The following is a 24,148-nucleotide window of genomic DNA, read 5'->3' as shown; positions in this document are numbered from 1 at the left end:
AAAAGTAGTTTTGCCCAAATTACGAAAAGAAACAGTGACATAATAAGAACACCATATCTATAGCTGTGAATCACAGCTTGTCTACCAGATGTGTCAAAGCTGGTAGAAGAGGAAGGGCTGTAGTAATTGATATTATTTTAGATAAGCCACCTGCTATATTAGAGCATATGTAAATATGTGTTCTCATGAGTGACTTGATTGAGTCTAAGGAGTTCTGACCTCCTCTGAAAGAAAGTTACATAAACATAAGACACTCATCACCATCACTGGGAAATTATATATGAGTCAAGTCAGGGAATCATTAGATGGGCTAAGTTAAGGTCACTTAAATGATGATTTGGCATGATTTTTAAGTATGCTCTTTTTTATTATGCTGTTATCCTTTCTCTAACCTTATAGCAATTGAGTTGTTATATTTTATTTAACATTTTCATGTCATATGGTGAGTCAATCTTTTGTATCTATATTACAGAAAACAAATAAGGCTTTTGAACTAGCAAAATTTGCCAAATTTTGCAATATAATCAGTAATTAGTTTGAATCTTGAGAGAAGTAGATATAATGTGGTGCTATTTCTCTTGTTACTTATGTTATAGTTCACTCAATGAAGAGGGTAGGATATAATAGAATGAGCACAGAAATTTCTCCTAGTCTCCATTGTTCAACTTATTATCTCTGAGACTTTAGTGACTTACCCTGATACTTGTCATACCTATCATCAAACTGCAAAAGAAATATTTCCCCTTGTTTTTCATAATTAGTCATAGACTCACATATCAAGATGCAAACTGAAATGGATTTGAGAGAAAATAAGACTGCTATAAACAATCAAGTATAGATTTTGTGTGGTCATTCATTCCCATTTCTCTGAGATAAATGCCCAAGAATGCAAATACTGACTTATATAGTAGTTGTACGTATACTTTTTAAATAAACTACCAAATTCTTTTGGGGGGCAGTTGTATCATTTTATGTTCTCACCAGAAATATATGTGTCAATATATGTATGGGTGACTGACTTTCTCAGCATCCTCACCAGCATTTGGCATTGTAACTATGTTTCATTTTAGTCAGTCTTATGCATGTGTAGTAATAGATGATTATGGTTTTAGTAATGTCCCATTATGATTTTCATTTACATATTCTTAGTGACTAATGATTTTATATATTTCTGTCTGCTTAGTTGATTTCTTTATATCCTTCCGTGAAATGTCTTTACATTTCTGTTGCACATTTCTAACTGTTGAGTCTTAAGTATTCTGTATTTACTCCAGATGTAAAGTCTCTGTCAGACACAAAATTTACTAATATGCTTTTTTCCAGTTTCTTATTTGTAATCTTCTTAACAGTTTACTTTTCAATTTTGATTAAGTCCAGGTACAAATTATTTATTTCTTTTGTGAGTTCAAGTTATGTCCAATCTAAGAACACAATGCACAGCCCTAGGTAGAAAATATTTTCTCATCTTTTCCTTGGACAGTATAACTTTATATTCAAATTTAAGTAATTCATTTTGAATTACTTTCTGTATAAGATGTGAAGCTTTTTGTTGAGGTTTCTCTTTTGAAGGGTATGAGTGTCCAATTACTCCTCTGTAATGACCAATGACATTTTGCCTAGAATATCCAGGTTTTGAAAAAGCTGGTATTCTTCAATTGAAATGATTTTGTTCCTTTGTCAAAAATTATGGGCATATTCATTGTGGTTATTTCTGGGCTTGTTATTTTTTTCCATTAATGTGATAGTGTGGCCTCTGTTAGTATCACACTATCCTGTATACAGCATATATATATAGTATCCTTAAACATTCAGAAGAGTGACTAATCCCAGTTTATTATTTTTTCAAAACTGCTTTGGTTATTTTAAGACCTTTTCCTTTTCCTATAAGTTTTAAAATAACCTTGTATATATATTCAAAAGCTCATGCTAATATTTTGATAGAAATTTTAGGAGAACATATTCTCTTTCTATTTTGAGTCTTCTAGTCAGTTGGCGTTACACAACTTTCCAACTATTGAGGTATTGTTTGATTTCTTTTAGCAGCATATCCTCCTTCTAGTTTTCAGAGGGCAAACTTTCAGTCTTTCATCATGTATGATCATAGCTGCACATTTTATCTTTTTAGTAAATCTTCTATTTCAACCTGAGGATGTCCCTCTCTATTTCCAGCATAGTAAGAATCTTTATCTTGAATGGATATTGCATTTTCAGAGATTTTTCTGAATCAATTAGCATGGTTATATGTCTTTAGCCTGATGATGGTAGATTACATCAACTGATATTTATATATTGCATTCCAGGAATAAATTTTAATCCAGGCAAGTTCTGCAAGCAGTTCAAAGCGGAGGAGTCTATCAATATGTCCATTTCCTCCCAAAGTAAATCGAGTCCTTGATTGAGCATTACTTGTTGAGTTATATTCATTGATGCATCAGTTTATACAGTTTACTGTGATAGCTATCATAGAAGCTGTAGTTTGGTTTTATCTTAGTCTTCACCGGCACTGGGATGGAGATGGGAATTCTGGCAATGATGCTAAAGAGACATTATCCTGAACAGAATTATTAAATATAATGAGAAGGAAAGGTGAAAGTAAACAAACAGATCTGTTAACCTCCTTTAAAAACAATCCTTAACAGCTGTTTACCTAATTTAAATTAGTAAACAAACAGATCTGTTAACCACCTTTAAAAACAATCCTTAACAGCTTTTTACCTAATTTAAATTAAACCATTTAAATCATGTGAATAAGGTTGTATATGTCCTTCCGCTAATTGTTTTTTGACAGATCATGGGCTACTTGTATCTTTTCTTTAGTCAGGGGCCACTGAGGAACCCACACTGGTCTTTCTGATTTCCAAGTAATTTTGATTGTCTCAGTGGCCCTTTCTGAAAATCCAACCCATGTCTGTCTGTTCCTTGATCTATTTGAATTGGTGCTGCTATATCTTGTTCTTGTTCTCCTAATCTTTTTTCTTTTCTACAACCTTGTCTAGCCCTAGTAGTGGGCGCATTAGGATTGCTGTTATTTGTTAACGTCAAACTAGATGTCCTAGTTGATCTAGGACATCTAGTCCCCATAAATTTATAGGAAGGTGATCCAATACATATGGCTGTATAGTTCCTTCACATCCTTCAGGATCCTTCCAATCTAATATCATTGCACTTCGATGGGGATTAGTCGCCACTCCTAGGCCTCGAAGTGTTTGAGTGGCTTGTTGTAATGGCCAATGTTTTGGCCATTCTTGAAGAGATATGATGCTAAGGTCAGCACCTGTGTCCAGTAGCCCATTAAACTCATGACCTTGAATATTTAGTTTTAGCATGGGGCTAGAATCTAAATTCAAAGACAGCATAGCCCAATCTACACCTGCGGAGCCTAATCCCCTGGAATCTCTTTCTACACTATGACTAGAGAATTTATTATGTAGGCTGGGTATTATTAACAACTATGCTATTCTATATCCAGGTGAAATTACTGATATACCTCTTGGAGAACTAGCTATAATTTTTATTTCACCTACATAATCGGGATCAATTACCCCAGGACTTATCATAAGTCCTTTTAATGTAGATGAACTACGTCCCAATAATAAGCCTACTGTTCCTTGGGGAAGAGGTCCTTTTACTCCTGTGGGAATGATTTGAACTCCCATCTCTGGAGTTAGTACTGCTCTGGCAGAGGCACAGATGTCCAACCCTGCGCTCCCTCGGGTTTGTCTGATGAGGGATTTAATGGACAATGTGTCCTGGGCACCACCCTGATGGTGTTGCTGGGTTCCTCCACTGCCCCGTATATTTGTGGTTGTGGGCCCCGGAGCATTGGGCCCCCCAGTCCGTTTTTTGGCAATGAAGCCTGATGCCTTTCTCCACGATATCATGGGTAAATACCTGATCCTTTTTGATAAGGGAGTACCTTCTATGGTGGTTTGAGAACGGCATTCATTAGCCCAATGTCTCCCTCTATGGCATCTTGGGCAAATACCCGGTATTCTATTCCTTTGATTTCTAGTTTTGTTAAACCCTCCTCCTATGGGGCAACTCCTTATAAAATGTCCTGTTTGTTCACAATTATAGCATGTTTTTGGCCTGGCATCTAAAGCCTGTTGTACTGCAGCTGCCAAGACTTGCCCTTGTTCATTAATATCTCTACATAATTTAATATATGTGTTTAAATCTTCATGTCTCCATGGTCTAATAACCTCTTTGCAGCAACTATTTGCTTGGTCATAAGCCAGTTGTTTTATTAATGGCATTGCTTGTTCTGTATCCCCAAAACTTTTGGCAGCTGTTTGAATAAGCCTATCTACAAAGTCAGCGTAAGGTTCATTAGCTCTCTGTATTACCTTAGATAGCTGACCTTGGAAATCTCCATGTCCTTGTAAAGTCTTCCATGCCCTAACTGCATCTGCAGCAATTTGTGCATATATAGCAGGATCATATTCAATTTGTTGCCGTTGACCTTCATAAGGTCCTTTTCCTAACAACATATCTAGATTTCTTTGAGGGTAACCGGCTGCTGCATTTCGCCTAGCTGTCTCCGTGCAAAATTCCTCATTGGCAACCTTCCATAACAAATATTGTCCTCCATTTAGCGCAGATTGCTAGCCCAATCTGCTGGCGTCATGTCCAAGTTAGTAATGGACTCGAACATGCTTACCGTGAAGGGAGCTTGGGGACCATAGGTTGTTACAGCCTCCTTTGACTGCTTCACTGTTTTAAAATCTAAAGCACGGTGAATTTGCTGCCCTGCTACCTGTTCAAGTACAGGGCATGCTAATCTTTGAGATCCTGTCTCAGGATCCCACTTATCAACTACGGGGTTTGAGGGCCACTCAGCTCTCTCCATCGGTGGGGCTGTTGGTTGAATTACGCCCTCTGGTAATAAAATGGAGTTAGTAGCAGCCTCCTGTTGTGGCCTTTTTCCTAATAACCCCTTTTACTTTAAATTTTCTTCCTCTGTCTGACTAGCTCGAGAGACCTTCTCTTTTGCTTGATCTAAAATGTCTTTCTCCATGGTCTGAATCTCTAACAATTTACTTAACACCTTTTCGGTTTGTTTTTTACTAATTTCTAATATTCTATAAAGATAACGCAACCCAATAAGATAACACAAAACAAAACCGAAACTGAATGAAACAAAAACTGAATAAAAAATCGTTGTATCAAATTTCTCTTCCTCAGGGCGGACAAACTTCAAACCTTGAGCCAACCATTTTTCCCAGTTTGCCTGAGAAATTTCTAGGGATAGGCAGCTTGAAACAAAAACGAAATAAATCAAAACAAGAACACATTGTTTTTTGAAATGGTCACCCATTCTCTCGCCTTCCCTCAGGGGCGAGCAATTTCACTTACCTCCAAGCTTTAGACGTTCCACGTACGGACCACTAAATGCTGCAGTCTGGCTGGGCACAAGATCACAAGCCACTCACAGCTTTGTAGATTCAAACAGCAATTCTTTATTCCTTAACTCACACCGGCCCTTTACAAACACGTTCTGGGGAAATCCAAGTTCTGCCCACACAATTCACGTCCCAAAATACTTTCTCAATTCCATTAGAACTCAACGGGAACTCAGGCATCAGGATACGCCCTATTCCCAGCAGGAATAACCTTAAACCTGGAACTGCCTTAAACCCAGATTGTCCTAAACTGGGAACGCCCTAAACCCAAGGAGCGGGATACTTCCTAAAACCTGCAGGATACACCCTAAACCTGGATCCACCCTGGTCCTTGAGCAGGGTCACCTTCTCAAACATACATGCAATGTCACAGCGAATGTCCAAGGCGAGTCCATTTCCACGAGTCCTTCCTCTAAGCAACATGGGGTACGCTGGCAAGGAAATTTCAATGCGTCATTCCTACTTGGCAATGGCCCTCAGCATTTGTCATAATATATTATTACATTTATATGTTAGTAAATTAATATTTTAAGATTCTTGCATCAAGTTTACTAGATATATTGGTCTTTAGTTTACGTTTGTAAAGCTGTAAGTCTATTTTGGTATTGGGATTACACTGATATCATGAGTTGAAAAGTGTTCTTTCCTCTCATGTCTGGATAATCTTGTATAAAATTGGTGTTAATTATTTTACAGTGTTCAGTAAAATCCACAGTGAAACCATATGGTCTTCAACTTTTCTCAGTAGCTTTTAAAATACAAATTACATTTCTTAAATGGTTACATGCCATTCTGTTTATATATTTCATTTGATCTTAGTTTTGGTAGCTTGTTGCACTCAAGAAATTGATCTGCTTCTTCTGTTTTGTTGAATCTCTAAGTGTACATTCTTTGGGGTAATTTCTTTTCATTCTTGTAAAAGCTGTAAACTTCATGATATCTTACAGTGATAACTTATTTTTTTGTTTTTTTGTTTTTATCAGTTTTCTTACTGTTTCAGCTTCATTCCATAGATATTGAATGTGTTTTCATTTCATTTTGTTCTACATATTTTTAAATATTCTTTGACATTTTCTCTTTGACCCTTGGATTCTTTAGAAATATGTTGCTTCATTTTCAAGCGTTTGGAAATTTGCCTAATGGCTTTCTATTATTGATTTGTAGTTTAATCCATTATAGTCAGGAAACATATTCTGTCTCTGTATGACTTTAATTATTTAATTCTACCATTTCTTTTCTGATGCAGGATATTATCTCTCTTGGTGAATGTTTCACAGGCACTTGAAAATTGTTGTGTATTCAGTTGTTCTTGAGTATAGATTTTATAAATGTCAAATCAATCTGGTTAGTTGAAGGTGTTGTTGAGTATCCCCTAACTGAGTTTCTGTCTGGTAGTTTTATTAATTGCTGAGAGTGGGGTACTGGAGTACCCAAGTGAGCATAGACTGGTATAATTACCTTTTCATTTATGATAGTTTTTATTTAAGATGCTTAGAGTTCTTTTGTTTAGCGCACACTATTTAGGATTGCTATACCGTCTTGATATATTGACTGTTATTATGACTGTTGTAGCAATTATCTCTGCTTTGAAGTCCATTTTCATTTTAAATAATAGAGTTACTATCATTTTTATAAATGTTTTTGCATGATAAATATTTTTGGCACCTATTTAGTTTTAATCTATTGATGTTAATAAACTTGACATGAGTTTCTTGTAGACAGCTTATTGTCAAGAGTTATTTTATTTTTCTTTGAATCTAACCAGAAAAATCTCTATCTTTTGTCTGGTACCTTTAGACCATTGACTTTTAAAGTAAATACTGACAGATACCTGATGACTTACCTCTTCAATGCTATCATTATTTTTTTTTCTGTTTCTTCAGCTTCCTTTGTGTTTTAGTTAGCTTTGCATTACTTGGGCCACCACATCTGGCAAGAGCAAGTTAGAAAAAAATTGTTTTTGCCTCATGGTTTTCAAGGTTCAATCTATTGTTGATTAACTCCATAGTTCGGTACCCAATGTGAAGCTGAACATCAAGGCAGAAAAGCATGGCAGAGGAAGGCAGCTTAGGTCATGATGACCTGAAAGGAGGTAGCAAGGAAATGTAAACCCCAAACACACACCCACTGATCTACTTCCTCCTGCTACACTCTATGTGTCCATAGTTACCAATCAGTTAATCCATTCAAGTCGATTAATCTGTTGATCTGTCTGCACATCTCATAATCTAATCATTTCACCTCTTAACATTCTTGCATTGTCTCATACATGAAATTTGGGGTGCCACCACATATCCAAAACATAATACTACAATTTTTAGAGGCTGATTCATAGTGGGGTAGGGATGGGGAACATGGGAGGAATAGAGGAACTCTGAATAAGGCAGAGGGGTGGGAGGAGAAGGGAGGTTGCAGGGAGTTAGAAATGATGGTGGGTTGTGATGGACATCATTATCCAAAGTATGTTTATGGAGATACAAATTGATGTGACTATACTTTGTATAGAACCAGAGATATGAAAATTGTGTCCTATATGTGTAATATGAATTATAATGCATTCCATTGTCACATGCATAAAAAATTTAAAAAACATTCAGATTTTTATGCCTTCAATTCCTGTTGGTTACTTGATTTTCTTTACAAATTCATTTGATTCAATTATAATAACTTTGGTATATTGATTTGTGTTTTCTTAGCAATTTTCCTAGATAGTATGGTATACATATACTTTCTAACACTATTGATAAGGAAACCTCATTTTAATTTGGGTGACTTTACTCTCATTACTTATAAATGTCAAAATAGTTTCTCCATATACATTGAACACATTAGAATTTGCTAATTTCTTTTTGCTTTAGTCATAAAATATAATTTAAAGAAATTGATGATTTGAAAGACTATATGCTACATTTCATCTCTATTTTTACTCATTTCATTGTGGTTCAGTCCATGGGACTGTTAAAGCTGCTCTGAAAGTGAACCAATAAACCAATATCTTTTTTTGTGAATTAGGTGTTTTTTTTTTTACATTCTCAATCCTTTAAGTAAAGAGAGTAGGCCTTTCTTGTTTGTTCTATCTATCTATTTGTTTGTTTATTTACTTTTTTGTTCCTAATGTTGGTTCCAGATTATAGAACACTCCAGTGAGCAGTTCAGGATATTTGGGGCATAAAAAGAAAACTGAAGGAACAAAACTGCTTATTATTCCTTAAGGGTTAATTTTCTTAGCCAATCCTTGTTCTTTCCAGCTTTTAAGGTATATTAGCCATTATGGGTTAAATGATTTATATGGTATTCAACTGTATTTAGAAGAGAAAACAAAAGATTCTTTACTATATTGGTCTGTAACTAGATTCATCATCTGCTTTTGTAAGTATATTTAAATAAAAGTGATAGTGCTTGTGTGTTCTCTCTCTCTCTCTCTCTCTCTCTCTCTCTCTCTCTCTCTCTCCACCCCCCCCCATCTCTCCTTCCTGGTGTCATGTCCTAAGCTAATTTCCTCTACCACACCCTTCCTCCATGATGTTTTGCCTTGCCTCAGGCCCAGAGCAATGGAGTCAGTCATCTTTGGGCAGAGATCTATGTAACCTTGAGCCCCAAATTAATGTTCCCTCCTCTACATTGTTCTTCTCAGGTCTTTTTGTTAAGGCAAAGGAACACAGGGTTCTCTCTCTTTCTTCCCCACATCACCTTTCTGATTCCTTTTGTCATGTTCTGAGCTGCTTTCCTCTGGCATACCATTTTGCGGTAATGTCCTGCCTCACCTTGGCCCAGAGCTATGGAATTGGCCATCTAAGAAGTGAGACATCTGAAAACATTAGCCCCAAATAAACTTTTCTTCCTACTCAAATAAATAAATAAATAAAAGCTTAAATGACACTTATTCCACTTGCTTACAAATTTTCTACAACCATTGTTGCACTATAAGAACAGAGTTGAACAGTTAGAAAAAAAAACATACGGTGTGCAAAACCAGAAATATGTGATATCCAGATTTTACATGAAGAGTTTTCTGGCCTTCTTTTTAAGCACACAAGTGTGAGGGCAGAAGGTAGGCAAAACTTAATGCTCAAATAATTAGAATGAATAAATATTTGACAAATAGTGAGAATTTGATAATGAAAGAGCAATCACTGGTGAATCAATGAGGTATATTGGCTTATTTGTTAATTTTGGGATATACAATGTAAAACCCCATCATCATCTCATGGTAAACATTAAAGCTTACATTTCTCACTAAAAATTACTCTAAAAAATAATACAACATATAGTATTTTAACTTTTAAAACATTCAGGAACACCAGTTCATTCACTTTTTTTTTAACTGATTGGTTTGTGATACTATGTGTATGTGTGTTTGTTTGTCTGTTTTGTTTATTTATTTATTTTTGCCTTATAATTTTATCCTAGGTGAAAGAACACTTTGTTACTATAATGATAAGCTCATGACACTATAATAATAAGCTCATTACCTAAATTATAGGTAATAAAAGGATAAATAGACACAGACAATATTTAAATCAAATTTACTTTCACAGGTCAATCTTATGATGAAATACTGAATATATAATACATATGAACTTGTAAAATGAAGTTTGGTGAATAAAATGGTTCTTTATATAAAATTCCAATTCCTAGTGAATTTGCTTGAAAAAGGGTTCTACTTATTTTTAAAAAATATATTGATTTTCAGAATGATTAAATGTGATGGTATCAAACTAAAAGGCTTCTTTTCAGCAAATGAAACAATCTAGAGCTCAAAGAGAGTACTTACAGAGTGGAAGAAATTCTTTGCCACTGGCCCCCTCAGATAGAGCATTCATCTCAAGGATATAAAGCAACTCAAAAAAAAATTAGTGCCAAAAAGTAAATATCAATAAATGGGCAAAGAAATTGAACAGTGAACAGACACTTAATAGAAAAATAATATGAATTGTCAACAAATATATGAAAAAATGTTCAACATCTCTACCAATTAGAGAAATGCAAATAAAAACTACACTGATATTTCATCTCACTCCAATCAGAATGGCCACAATACAATTGACAATAAATGTTGGCGAGGATATGGGAAAAGAGTACTTTCATACATTGCTGACAGAATTGCAAATTAGGCAATCACTCTGGAAAGCAGTATGGAGATTCCTCATAAAACTTGGAAAACAAACAACATTTGACCCAGTTATCTGATTCCTTGGTATATACACAGGACTTAAAAACAGTATACTATTGTAATTCAGCCACATCAATGTTTATAGCATCTCAATTCACAATAGCTAAGCTAAGGAACCAACCTAGATGCTCCTCAACAAATGAATGGGTAAAGAAAATGTGTGTGTGGGTATATATATATATATATATATATATATATATATATATATACAAATGAATATTAATCAGCTATAAAAAAAGAATGACTTTTTAACTTTTGTTGGAAATTGGATGGACCTGGAGAATATCATGCCAAGTGAAATTTCCAAAAAATCCAAAGGTCGAACTTTCTTTCTGATATGTGGATGCTAACACACAACAAGGGAGAGAGGGAAAGAATAGAAGTTCAGTAGATTAGACAAGGTGAAATGAAGGGAAGGTATGGGGTAGGAATAGAAAAGACAGTGGAATGATTCTGACATAACTTTTCTATGTACATATATGAAAATACCACAGTGGGTTTTACATTATGTACAACCACAAGACCAGATCCTAGTTAGATGTACTCCATGTTTGTATAAATAAGTCAAATTATACTCCACAATAATGTATAACTAAAAATAAAAAAAAACATTTTCAAAAATATTGATTTTTCAATAGGTGTAATTTTTACCTAAAAATATTGCCACAAATTCTGGTTATATGACTTTTGAAAATCAAATCGTTTTTGGTTTACCTTGTGAGCCAAGATAGGAGAGTCCATGCCCAAAAGTGGACATTGAAATAGTTTATATTGAAATTATATGTATAAAGCCAATCACGTAAGGTTACTTTGGCATTAAATAAGAAGATAGAGGATGATCATAATTCTTTTTTTCCCCCCAGAGTAATAGATGCATTCTTACAACTGTTTCATAGACATACACATATTCCCAGAAACTTGTCAAGGATTCACATGCTTATTTCAGCCTTTTCCCAGATGGTTTTTGTGTGGGGGCTACTAGGGAAAGAACCCAACGAGCTGGGTTTACCACTGAGCTACATCTCCAGTCCTTTTTTTTTTTTTTTTTTCTGGAGACAGGATTTAAGTTGTCCAAGTCAGCTTGGAACTTGTGATCTTCATGCTTTAGCCTCCTGAGTCTCTGGGATTATAGGTATGTGCCACCGTGGCCAGCTCTAGATCATCTTTTATCACCCACCATCTCGAAGAGGAAACAATCGTTCGATTTATCAAATATACCATAGGATCTTCACTGGCAGCCCTGTCTCTCTGTGTTGTTTTGCAGTACTGGGATTGATCCCAAGGGTGTTCTACCACAGAGCTACACCCTTAGCCAACTCAGGGCATCTTCCCCACCTTTGCCGTTTTATTTGAATATTTTGAATACAGATCATAAAGTCCAAAGCATATCAGTCATTTATGGGTGGGAGTGTTACCTGCAGACCAACCAGGGTGCCCACCTGGATCTCAGCTGGACAGATTCTGCTGCTCATCTTCATAGGAAATAAGCAAATGATGTTTAAAAAAAAAATAATCACTTGCTTTTTAGTTAAGCAGGCAGGCAGCTGAACTGAAGACCATTGGAATACTAGGGCCCCAGCATAGACAATCCCCACTCTTCCCTTTAGGATCCTTCCACAACCCACAGCATATGGCCTTCCCTTGTGACCCTGAAGTACCAATAAAAGAATGAAGATACAGGAGGTTGGTGCTGGGCTAGGTGCCACATACCTATTATCCCCAGTAACTCAGGAGGCTGAGGCAGGAGGATTGCAAGTTCAAAGACAACCTGGGTAATTTAGTGAGACCCTCTCAAGACAGAAAAAGGGCTAAGGGTGTAGCTCTGTGGTAGATCATAATTCTTTATAAAATAATTCTATATAAGGTGTCAATTACTTGAGAAAATGAAGTGATAATAGGATATAATCAAAAAAGAGAAAAAAATCAGAAAACATGCAGTGAAATGAAGGAAAAGAAATATGCAGAGCACAATATATTTTATTTATATAGAAGTGGTTACCAGAATGCCTGATGCTTATTCTTCGAGGAGTTATCATGATGTTTGGTGTTCTATTTTATCTATTTTTCTCTCGTATAATCCATTATTTTTTCTTAGTGATAATATCTTTTTTTTAAAAAAAAACATAATTTGGTTCATCTTAATCCTTAGTATTTCTCCTTCTCGATCCTATGGATCCCATTGTGTTTCAGAAAAAAAGTCATACTGAAGACAATTTTGATAGCTAAACAAGAAATATGGAATTGAAAGTGTTCATATACAACAGTGTTTCCCATGATAAATATATTTTTCCTTAACAGAGAAATATTCACATTTACTTAATGATGTTAAATCATATTATATTTTTCCATGTGTTGGAAAAACTGTTGATTAGCATAACTGGGAAGAAGCATCCAGTTTAATAGATGGAGATCAAAGTGAAGGGAGGAAAACAGCCAGCATCTTGTGAAGGAAAGAACTAGGCTGATGCTAGAATACTTTCTTTTCTTGTTTTAAAAGTAAACACAGAATTATTTAAGTAATATGTATTCACTGGAGAAAATAGAAAATGCAGAAGAAAAGGATGATAATAAAATTAATATTGCATTACCTAAAGATAATTACTGTTCATAATTTAAGTATGTGCATCTAGAGTATTCCCTACATGAAATGTATATTCATAAACAGTAATATCTTCAATAATGCAAAATTGAAATTATACTGCCACCTTATTTTTGCGATCTGATATGTTTTTTTTTCTCTCAAACATCACAACACTATTTCTATGTAAATAATTGCAAATATATAATATCACTCTTAATGGTTCAAGGCACTTAGCAATAAATGTTTAACAGTTTACTCACAAACCTTTTAATTTTGGTATTGAATCTTTTTCAGAAACTACATTAAATAAATGCAAGAGAATCAACCATCTTAGAATTTAAGAGAGAAAAGAAAGGAGGATCATTGAGATCACAACTTGCACTATGGATGGAATGAGCACAATTAACTTTTCAGCGTCATTCCAAACACAGTAAATGATAAATAATAGACCGATGTTTATCTATAGTATTATTCTGACATTAATTCCTATCTACACCATGGGAACTGGTAAAAGATTTATCTAGAGTATAATAGTAAATATATAGTGAATATGAATTGATAAAATAAACATGAAAATATGGTGTTAGAATACAAAAAGTCTGTCTCTATTTTTCTATTTTTCTTCTCTCGTTAGCACTAATCTGTCTCTCATAATCATCAGCTTTCATCATTGTTTGTGTGCTACCTTTGAATTTCAGGTTGGATCATTTCAATAAAACTTCTAGAAAGGGAACAATTAGTTTTAAAATAATATAGTTTTTGAACAGCTTATCTGTATAAAAGGAATTTCTTTCCAGATCACTAACACTTTGTCTGTACTGTAACAATTATTCAACTGCCTGCAGACCCCTCATTCATTGGCCTTTCTTGTACTATTAATTATTTATTCTTTCCATCATTTCTCACCTTGTCAGCTTATATTTTGTAGTACAATGTTAATATGATTTCCTTCCATACATTTCAACTCCCTTTCCTTTATTTCTTCTCTTGTACTATAAACAAAATAGCCTTTTTTTTTTTTTTTTTGTACCTGGGATTGAAATCAGGAGCACTCTACCACTGAACCACATCTCCAGCCCTATTTTGTATTCTATTTAGAGACAGGGTCTCACTGAGATGCTTAGTGACTCACTTTTGCTGAGGCTGTTTTTGAACTGGAGATCCCTCTGTCCCAGTCTCCTGAGCGGTTGGGATTATAGGCATGTGCCACTGCGCCTGGCAACACTTAGCCTTTTGAAACCAATTATTTTTCTCTGTAGGAATTCATCTCAATATTTGAATATTTGGGTAAGTTAAATACTGATTAAACAAAATAAATGCATGATACCATACATGAATTGGTCAAATGGTCAATATCATTAAGTCCTATTAAGATTACAAAATAATTTCACCCGTCTAATATTCAAGTTGATTTCAAACTTTTTTTTTGCCTCCTTTCAATTCCTATCCTTGCTTTTTATTCCTCTTAAGAAATAGAAACTTTATTTCAGCTTCTCAGCAAACCTTGCATCATCCCGTACCATATTGTCTCCCTGACTTTCAGTTACAAGGAAAATAATAACCTTCATTATATCGCAGGTCAGTTCTCTACTTATGTTTAAATTCCTTTCTACTGAATATTTTACACAGATTTCATTCACTCTTTTATCCAGATCCCCAGTTTTTCTTGCTCTGCTAGTCGTTCCATAAATACAGAAATTAATTATGGTAACTCTTAATGTAAAAATCTACAGTGGACTCACAATCTCTTCTAGTTACCAGCCCTCCCTACTGAAAAGTCTTGTAATTGTCTGTCATTTCCAACTACTTACTTTTCTTATCCCTTTCCTAAACCACTATAAAACCAGGCTTCTATCCATGTCACTGACTTAAGGTTCTTCCTGTCAAAGATATCAATCATCTTCCCAGTCCTTTTTACAACCTCTACATCAGTGCTATTCAAAACATGGGACAAGGCACAGCAAAATCCACAATGTAAGAACAACTTCAGTTGATCTTCTCAGTTATTATTCATCCCTTATTAAAAGAGGCACTCAGGTGCTCAATCCAAAATCTGAAGTCATCCTTGATTTCTCCCTTTGCTAAATACTCACACTTGTTCTTTCAGCAAATCAATTTTGTCTGACATGTTTCTTGTAAAAAACATTTTCTCTCATGCAGACTACTACAGTGACATTATACAAATCCTTCTATATTCTCTCTTTTACCACCATAGTACATTGTATTAATAGCAACTAGAGTAATACTTTAAATGTAAATCAGATCACAATACTCCTCTACTAAAAATCCTTCAATATCTTCCTATTGATCTTAGAATAAATTCAAACTTTCTATTTTGGTCAGTGTACATGACCTGACACTCATGTAAAGTTGAATTTTTTTGTTGTTGTTGCTTTATTTTATTTTTAAAATACAATTACTCCTTTTCTTTTCAGAAAATAAATTTATTCTACATATATTAGTCACATTGATACCTTTAAAAAATAAATTTTATTGTTTATATTTAAGATATGCAACATGAAGTTATGGGACAAATATAGATCATGAAAACCATGTTTTAGTAAAACAAATTAACAAACACATCATCTTACCTAGTTACCTATATTTTTATAATAAGGAAGCCAGACTCAGTGGTACACTCCTCTAATTTCAGCAGTTTGGGAGGCTGAGGCAGGAGGATAGTAAGTTCAAAGCCAGCCTCAGCAAAAGTGAGGCACTAAGCACTCAGTGAGACTCTGTCTCTAAATAAAATACAAAATAGTGCTGGGGATGTGGCTCAGTGGCTGAATGCCCCTGAGTTCAATCCCAAGCACCTCCTAAATAAATAAATAAATAAATAAATAAATAGTAAGGGACAGCTAAAAGTTAATTGAGCTTGAATCCTACATACAGTAGAATTTTATTATCTATAGGCTTACCCTCTAGATCCACTTACTCTACATCATGCTACTTTATATCCTCAGGCATACCTCTCCTATCCTCTCTCCCCTCTTCCCTCACCCCTGGTAAACACTATTTTGTTGTCTCAGTTTAGATTTTATTTTTTTTATTGCACATATAAATAATGTCATATAATATTTTTCTTTCTATTTGTGGCTTATTTCAACTTCACATTTTGGTCTTTTCTAAAATCATCCTCAAATCCTGGTCCCCAAACCAGCAGCATATATACCACCTGGGAATTTATAGAAATGTGAATTATTAAGTATCTCTCAAGACCTAGTGATTCAAAAACTCTGGATGTGGGGCAAGCAGCTAGGTTTTAACAGGCTCTCCATGTGGTTTTGATGCATGTTAAAACCCAGGCATTGCTGCTAATGCATGATATTGCTGCCTTAGGAGCTGTGTTTGTCCTTTTTCATACCTGGGATATCCAGCTTCAGACCTTGGCTTGGCAGGGCTCCTGAGGTCCAGCATGTGTTGCTGAATCTAAACTTCCACTCCCATTAAACATGATTGAGTCACTTGTTTATTGTATTATCTGTCACTCTCTCTATAATGCAGTCTTCAACATGGCAGGGCCTTGTCAGCCTTGTTTAGTGCTTTAATAATACTGCCAGCTCAATGTCTGACACAGGGTAAGCACTCTGTAAATGCGTGTAGAATGAGTGCATCCACCATGAGAATCTGTAAATAATAATTTGATTAGTGAATAATTTTATAAGCTCTACTAAATTGCCTGATATTTATCTTTTGATTGAAAAGAAAAATCTTTCGCTTTACCTCAGAATGAAAAAAAGGCAAACTTCATTATTTGTACAGCAAATATGTTTTAATGAAAGATATTGTTATCTACTTCTTCAATTAGCAAATTAATAAATAATTTTACATTAACTATTGATCACCTAAGCACTGAGCAATTTGTCATGGTTTATAAAATGAAAGAGCTGACTTTGAGTTTATATCTTAAATAGGTTGTCAAGGAAGAAATTCATATATTATTCATATATCTACATGATGCAAATCACAAATGTAATATATAACTGATATTTTTTAAAGTTGTAATGACTTTGGCTATAGATCCCTTACAATTGCACTATGCAATAACTTAAAAAGTACATGGGTGACTGTTTTAATCAGGAGATGGTCCATGGAATACAGAAGACTTGAACCGAGTGAAATATAGAGCCACTGGTAATTTATTTGATATATGAATTTGTGTATAGAATAAAGTTAAAAACAAATCTTGATTTGGACCACAACAAAAAAATCTGAGAAGGGCATCTCATAAAGATTATTTTTAAAAAGAGTATTTCATATTATATCAAAGAAAATATATTTTCAGCACTTAATAAATCTAGGAATGACTATATGAACAAGCAAATCAGGATACAGATGAGAGAAGAACTCTAAAGAGAAATACAATATTTCTCTTATCCATGAGTTTACTTTCCTTGATTTTAGAAACTCACAAATAATCATAGTCCAAAAGCATTAAATGAAAAATTTTAAAAATAAACAATTCATAAATTTTAAACTCCATACTGTTATGAACAGTATGATGAAATCAACCTGCTTTGACCATATTGAGAACTGAATCTTTCCATTATCTAATAGTTCCACACTGTATATGCTACCCATTTACTAGACTTTTAATAGCCGCCTCAATTTTCAGTTCAATACATGATATTGCTATGTTTGTGTTCAAGCAATCCTTATTTTATTGAAGAATGGCCCCAAACCCCAAGGGTAGTGATGTGGAAATTTAGACATGCCAAAAATAAACTCTAAAGTGCTCCCTTTAAGTGAAAAGTTCTTAATTTAGTAAATGAAAGGTGGTAAAATGATGTGCTGTGATTAATAAGATTAATGGTAAGAATTAATCATCTATCCATGAAAATTAAGATGGAGAAAGAAAGGCATGTTATTTAGGCAGTCACATTTCCAACTGCAAAAGTTGCCACCACAAGCTATGTGCTTAGATGAGATGGAAAGACATCAAATTATGCATGTACAGGAAAACCATAACATGTAGAGATTCTTCTCTGGGAAAACACTAAATGGCAGAGAACACCGATGCAATGGAAGGGTGTGGAAGCCCTGGGGGCTCTGGAATGGGTAGCCATGGTGACTTCCTCAGAAACTTCAGTAGCTATCTCTAAGGCCACTGTTGCAGACGTAGTAGGGGTCAGAGCCATGGCCATAGAGCTCATAGAGGCAATACTAAAGATGAGGATCAATCAGTCACCAAGCTGGGCTACCTGGTCAAGAATATGAAGATCAAGTCCCTGGGGGAGATCTACTTCTTATCTTTGCACTTCAAGGAATCTTAGATGATTGACTTTTTCCTGGGAACATCACTCAAGACGAGGTTTTAGAGATGATGTCTGTATAGAAGCAGACTCTTACTGGTCAGTGGACCAGGTTGAAGGCATTTGTAGCTATCCATGATTACAATGGTTGATTGGCCTAAGAGTTAAGTGCTCCAAGGAGGTAGCCATTGCTATCCAAGAGGCCATCATCCTGGCCAAGCTCTCCATTGATCCTGTACAGAGAGGCTACTGAGGGAACAAGATTAGCAAGCCCGGCACTGTCCCTTGAAAAGTGACAGCATGTTGTGACTCTGTGGTAGTGTTGCTCATCAAGAGGTACTGGCATTGTCTCAACCACTATGTCCAACAAATTGTTGCTGATGGCTGGTATTGATGCCTGCTTCACTTCTACCAGGGGCTGCACTGCTACCTTGGGCAATTTTGCCAAGGTCACATTCGATGCCATCTCCAAGACATACATCTACTTGACCCCTGATCTCTGAAAAGATACTGTGTTCATCAAATCTCCCTGTCAGGAATTCACTGACCATCCTGTGAAAACTCACACCACAGTCTCTCTATGGACGGATCCTTACTCTAGCTGTGTCTACAATATAAGGTTTTTAGAGAAAAATAAAGTGAATGTAACCTGTTTATAAAAAAATTAAAAATAAAATAACTTATATAAGGGTTAAGACTCTCTGTGGTTTTTGCATTCATTAAGGGTCTTGGAGCATGACCTTCATGGATAAGGGAGGAGAACTATAAAGCTAAGACAATATCATAGTACAGATTTTAAAAGGAACAACAGAAACTTAGCTGAGTTTTACATTATATATTCCTTATTTGTTGAATTGACTGAGAAAATTTGTGTTGTTGTAGGCTAGCAGTTAAGTAATTTATCCTGCTACATATTGCCAAGCAAGTTTGAGCCTTCAGGTACAACATAGTCACATCAATTCTATCCTGTCTGTAATTTATTATTGTTTTTTGCCATTGACTTTAATATCATATCAGGTTTTTGAGGTACAGTTTTGTGTATTCCCAAAACCAGTCTTGAGACTTTCCTCATAAATGATTGTAAATAAATAGGAAAAAATAAAATCAGAGGATGGGAATGGTTTCCTGTAGTTGTTTACTTGCCTAGAGCTCTCTGGGCTAATTGTTCTACGAATATCTTATCTTCAAAGAGTTAAGTTCATGATGCCAGGAGTTTTCCAACATAGAAGAAACTTTGTTGCCATATTATACTAAGGATCCTACCCCGCCATTCTATAGAAAGTACTTCCATCATTCTCACCAATCAAGTCCTCCAGAAGACACATTTTTGTTTTATTTAATTTCTTAATAGTATTAGTCATAATAAACTATATCTTTGGAAGAACTTTTAATTTTTTATTTCTTTGCCCTATGTCTTTTTGTGTATGTGGGGGGGTATTGGGGAGTGAACTCAGGGACACTTGACCAATGAACCCAATCCCTAGCCCTATTTTGTATTTTTTTTTTTAATTTAGAGACAGGTCTCACTGAGTTGCTTAGCACTTCACTTCTGTTGAGGCTGGCTTGAACACATAATCCTCCTGCCTCAGCCTTCTGAGCTTCTGGGATTACAGGCCTGCACCATGGGACCTGGCTGTCCTATGTCTTTTTGAACTTTGTCCTTATCAGTTTTATTTACAGATGTATTTCTCAGTTCATCTTTAAATAATCTAACCAGCCTCCTGTCTCGCTCTCATTACTCATGGTAAATTTTTGCTCACTTTTATAGATTCTCTTTTGAAATATATATGATAACTTTTCAAGGTAAATTTGACTGAATTACTTCAGTTTCTGCCTATATACAATCAACTGTCACCTGGACATATTTATGCCATTATGAGGAACCCCAGCTCAGCACCTCTGATAAGGAACTCCTTGATTGCATAACATTTATTGGTGTTCTCCCCAAAATCATATCTTGAATTCCTAACCCCCAGAACCTATTTGGAGGTAGGGTATAAACAGGGTAAACAAGTTGAAATGAGGTAATTACTGTCATTAGAAAATAATCTTATATGACTCATGTCCTTGTTCAAAGAGAAAATTTAAAGGTATATATGCACACAGAAACGTCATGTGAAGAAGAAGGTAGAGATCAGAGTGATACTTATACAAGATAAGAAACTCTAATGGTTGTTCATAAATATTACAGCAAGTGAAGAAGCATGGATTGACTTTTTCTTCATAGCCTCTGACAGGACCAGCTTTCCTGACACTCAAATCCCAATTTCTAACCCTCAGAACTATGAGATGACAAATTTCTCTTATTTAAACCACTCAGTGTGGTATTTGGCTACTATATTCCTGATAAAATACATAAACAAATTCAATTAAAATATGTGCAAAAGATTAAATACATACTTTAGAAAAGATAAATGATGAATAGCTACATCACACTGTGTTCCATATCATTTCTTATAAGAAAATGCAGAGTAAAACCAACAATAGATACTGTTGCCCAATAAAACTGTGAAAACATAAAATAAATGTAAAAACTATTAGTACCCTTGAAAATATCAAGTACTGATAGGAGTGCAGAATAGCAAAAGCTCTCCTATATTGCTAAGAAGGTTATGAAATTCTTTAGTCATTGTGGAAATTTTAGTAGTTTCTTACAAAGTTAAACGTTTATTTATCTCATGGTTCATCAATTCCACTATATAATCCCAAGAGGTATGAAAATTGGTGTCCATAAAAGATTTATACTCATGCAAATTTTATTCAAATAGCCAAAACAGAAAATAACCATGTGTCCATCAAACTTATATACATACACGATGCTGTCTTAACCTGTTTGGCAGTAGAAAGGAATGAACCTGTAGTGTATGTAACGTGGATGTATTAATGTCCTAGGACTTTTGTAATTAATTAAGCCACGTCATTTTGGCTTACAACAACAAAAATTTATTCTTTTACAGTTTTGGAAAGAAGAAGTCCAAAATCAAGGTGTTGACAAGGCTTTGCTCCTGCTAGATGCTATAGGGAAGAATCCATTCCTTGGCTTTTCTAGCTATGGAGCCTTTCAGTTCCATCTTCAATTGCCCTCTTCTTTGTGTGTTTAGTTAGTCCCTCTACATTCTCCTATAAGACTATATATAACTGCAATTCAGGATCACATAGATAATCTAGGATTAGCCCCATTACTCTATTCTTTAGCCATGTAAGATAATATTCACAGGGGGCTGCCCTAAGCATGGACATGTATTTTGGGGTCAACATTCATGTCAATACACTAGAAACTACCTCAACAGTTCTGTGCTAAATGAAATGACAGTTACAAATAGTGCATGTGTTCATTTACAGAATTAAAAAAAAAAAAAAAAAACAAGCAAAACACTATTGAAAGAAAGCAGTTCAGTGGTTTCCAGGGACTAGAGATGGGTGGCAGAAAACTGAGAAGGAATGCAAGGAGACATTTTAGGACAATGGGCATGCATGATAGTGGTTCTTTGGTTGTACATATTTGTCAAACCCACGGAAATGTGTACCCAAATTGCTAATTAGAAGAACTTTAAATATACATTTTAGATGCCTTGAAATTTCCTTTCATCAAATTTTCATTTCCTTCTTTTTTCTGTTTTGTTATCTTCATAAGTTAGACATTGTTATTATCAATAATGGAAACTTTAGATTGTACTTCATGAATTTTCTACTAGGTGTTGTTCCTTAGAAATGTGTAAGGATGTAACAATGTCTGGGAGTTCAGATACCTTAGCACTAGAAGCAAAGAAATTGTTATCATAAGGGAAAGGAGAAAAGAGAAAATAGACATAAGAGAACAAAGTGTTTCTTTTTTTTCTTGTTTCCTATAAATATGGTAAATTACTCAGTTTCTGGCTCTTGAATTTCAGCACCTATGAAACTTTAAAAAAAAAGAATGTAGTATGAAGCAAACTTGTGTTAGAGATGAAAAGATCAAAGAAGATCTATGGTCTTGTGAAATGAAGGCAACCAGTCATATCAAGACTGACTTTTCATATTTGCTTAAAGTGTTCCATATAGTAACCTGACATAGTACAGATAATTAAATTATATCATGCAATATATTGGAAAGGAGATGGTAACATATAGGGAATAAACTAAAATAAAATATTGAAATTAATAATAAATGAAATAACAAATTATTTCATGCAATTAAAGTATTAAATGCAATTAATGAGTCTATTAAGGAAGGACAAATATATATAGGACAAATGTATAAATTCAGTTAGCATCATATTAAATGCTTAATTATTTGTACTATTTTAGTGTCAGTTTATTTGCTTCCTCAGAATCACTAATTGCTAATCCTTTATGTTTTATATATCAATATTACACAACTGAATGTTTTTTTAACATCCTTACCCTACATACACTCATACAATGCCCTTCTTTCTTTTCTTCCTTGATTTTTTTCCTTCTTTCATCTATTCTCCCAATCAATTCTTTCTACCTCCTTTTTATGCCAGTTTATTTCGTACTCATTTCTGAAGTCTCAGATTCATCTTTGGTTTCAAGATTTCAAACTTCTTATTGTCCCATTAAGTTCTTCTTCTCTTGACCAAAACTTGAAGTACATCACCTTCTACTAGAGTCAGACAAACAAATGACCTCCACAAAAAAAAGAAAAAAGAAAAAGAGACTATAACGGACTCTAGTAAATAATGGAGTGTTTCCTGGTTGTTTTCCCCTGTAAGTCCATAAGCTCTTGCATTTAAGACTTGTTTTTTATTGTTTTCTTTTTCCTTTATTACTCATCTTGGTAAGTTAACACTAAACACAGTACTTGGTAGAGTACTGTGTAGTACCTGGTACAGGAAGTCAGCAAAATGTTTTAAATGAATAAAAATAGAGCTGAAGGTGTTTCTAAAACAAAACGAAGTAAGCAAGGAGCCTCCATTAATTTTCATTTGGAGCCAGAATTCATTTTGAGGGGTTAGGATACTTGAGCTTAACCTTGTAGCATCCTGAGTTATCACTATAATCATCTCAGCAGAAGTTGTTGAACAAACAGTAGCTATATAGGGCTAATAAGCTTTCCTAAGAATGTAATATCAAGATTAAAATCTGCTCAAAAACACTACCAGTAGCAAGAAAGGACAAAAAGAAAAAAATGATGAAAAATGAGAAAAAAATAATTAGAATAATTTTTAGAATATGTTAAGTCTCAATCTACTTTGAGTCAGAATCTATAAACTTAGTAGAAGCTTTTCCTTAATGTCTCAATGTTTATGAAATCTTAAGGAGTTAACCTGATGTCTTCCCACTTATTGATTCTTGCTTTTATTTCTTGAGTTTTAGGTGTCTTGTTAAGGACGTATGTGCCTGTCCCAGATGTTGGTGAGTTCAGCCTATGTGTCCTTCTGTAAGTCACAAAGTTTCTGGTCTAAATCCCAGGTCTTTATTTCATTTTGAGTTGACTTTTATGTGGGATAAGAAAGATCTAGTTTCATTCTTCTGTATATGGATATACAGTTTTCTCACCATCATTAACTGAAAAGGCTATCTTCTGCAATGTATGTTTTGGGCACCTTGAGAATCAGATGACTATCAATATGGATTTGTCTCTGTTCTATTTGCTTTAGTCAGATTTTTTTTTTTACTTCTGTGACTAAAAGACCTGACAAGAACGATTTTAAAGAGAAAGAATTTATTTGGGGGCTCACAGTTTCAGAAATTTCAGTCCATAGACAACAAACTTAATTTCTGTGGGTGTGAGGTG

The 24,148-nt window shown here is 34.6% G+C and overlaps 1 pseudogene; it reads left to right on the top strand.

The window, feature by feature from the left end:
- Window positions 1–18,156: 18,156 nt before the first annotated feature.
- Window positions 18,157–22,191, top strand: LOC113199685 (small ribosomal subunit protein uS5 pseudogene; annotated as a pseudogene).
- The last annotated feature ends 1,957 nt before the right edge of the window (window positions 22,192–24,148 follow it).

Source organism: Urocitellus parryii, chromosome 2 (assembly GCF_045843805.1).
Source record: "Urocitellus parryii isolate mUroPar1 chromosome 2, mUroPar1.hap1, whole genome shotgun sequence".
NCBI classification, from domain to species: domain Eukaryota; kingdom Metazoa; phylum Chordata; class Mammalia; order Rodentia; family Sciuridae; genus Urocitellus; species Urocitellus parryii.
This window is presented reverse-complemented; position numbering and strand designations above follow the sequence as displayed.